Here is a 1,894-nt window from a genome sequence, read left to right as displayed (position 1 = left end):
CTTTTCTTTTTTTATTTACATGATGAATTACATTGGCTGTGGGTTTTTTTGTTTGTTTGTTTTTGTTTTTAATATTGAGCCATTCTCATATCCCATGTAAGAATGTCACTTAATTATGATGTATTGTTTTTTTTTGTTGACATTCTTTCTGGTGGTTCTGTCCTTTTTGAAAGAGGTATATTAAAATCTCCCATTATTGCTGTTGTTGTTGCTGTTAGGTATTGTTGAATTGGCACCCAATCACAGAGACTTCAGAAACAAGTGCATGAAACACTGTGCAGGATTAGTAGAATTCATAGCAGAAGGAAGAAAAGTGATGTTTGTTGACTGGTGGCAGACACCCAACACAGCCACCTTGAGAAGGGCACAGCCATCTTAAGAAGGGCTCAGTCACCACTCATTTCACTGTCTCGGCACATCTCCCCTCTGGTGGCTAGAGTAAGTGCCTGAGAGAGCAAACACCCCACCTTCCACCTCTGGAGAGCTCTACTGCACATGTGCACAGATCTGCTCAACTATGAACTGTTTCACACTAAGAGAAACACTAGGACTACTTTGCTATTATGTTTTTTCTGTGTTTTTTTGTTTGTTTGTTTGTTTGTTTTTGTTATTTTTTCTTTTTGGTCCCCTTTTTACCTTGGAGTGGGCTCTTTCTCTCCCTATGTTACTCAAGAAGAGGCAGAAATTGCAGACATATAGTGAAGCTACAATTGCAACCTATTAAAATCCCACCATCAAGATAAAAACCAATACATCTACTATACACTAACTACATAGATAGTCAACACTTGCTAAAATTACTCTCAGTTGAGCAATAAGATAAGTGAAAAAGGAAGATTATCTCCTGATCACATCTACCAGGAGGCACTCAGAAAACTTAACAATACAGCCACATACATTCATCTAATTATTGAAAATACATCTAATTATTGGAAAAAAACAAAAACAAAACAACAACCATAGTTCTTAAGCTCATGTCCAGAAACAAGATAGAGTAGCTGAATCAAGTAAGATAGAGGTAGACAAAGAATTCCCATTGGAAGGAAGGCAGACTTTGGAACTCTCTGATAAGTTATTCAGAATAATAATATTGAAGTGCATCTAAATACTCGACAGAGGGTTCGAGAAAAATAAAGAAGTCAGGAAGTATTATAGGAACAATCAAATAAGATAGTTACAACAATGGAAATAATTAAAAACCTGGAAAAAAGAGGTCAAAATGATTAATAATAAAAAAAAATCAGAAATGGACAATACACTACAAGGGCACAGGAGAAGAAGTGAAGAGATGGAGGCCAGAACCAGCAATCTGAAAGACAAACCTCTCAATATTTCTAAGATAGAAGAGAAAGCAGAAAAAAAGGATAAAAAAAATCTCAAGGAAGTCTAAAATTTGTGTGGGAAAACATGAAGAAGAATAGCCTAAAGTTATCGGAGTCCCAGAACAAGAGGGTTCTCAGAAGACCACAGTGGAGATAGTTGAAGAACTGCTGGAAGAAAAGTTCTCTAACATCATAGAAGATAAGAAGATAAGCATGTAAGATGAGAAGATAAGCATTCAAGAAGCTGGATGAATCCCAGGAAGGATGGATCCTAAAGAAACTCACCAAGACATATCATGTTCAAGCTCTCCAAAATCTAAGACAAGGAGAGAATACTAGAAGCAGCTAAGGAAAAGAGAAGTATTATTTAAACATGCAAGTAAATCAGTTTAAGCTCTGATCTGTCAGAAGCAACTATGCAAGAAAGAAGGAAAATGAACAACACATATAAAACTCTGAAAGAAAATAGCTGCCAACCAAGAATCATGCACTCAGAAAAACTAGTAGTCAAATGCAACAGTGCAATCAAAACATTCCAGGATAAACCGAAGCTAAGAAACTTTGTTAAAGCC

This window comes from Chrysochloris asiatica, unplaced genomic scaffold (genome assembly GCF_000296735.1).
Source record: "Chrysochloris asiatica unplaced genomic scaffold, ChrAsi1.0 scaffold00145, whole genome shotgun sequence".
NCBI classification, from domain to species: domain Eukaryota; kingdom Metazoa; phylum Chordata; class Mammalia; order Afrosoricida; family Chrysochloridae; genus Chrysochloris; species Chrysochloris asiatica.
Note: the sequence above shows the minus strand (reverse complement) of the source record.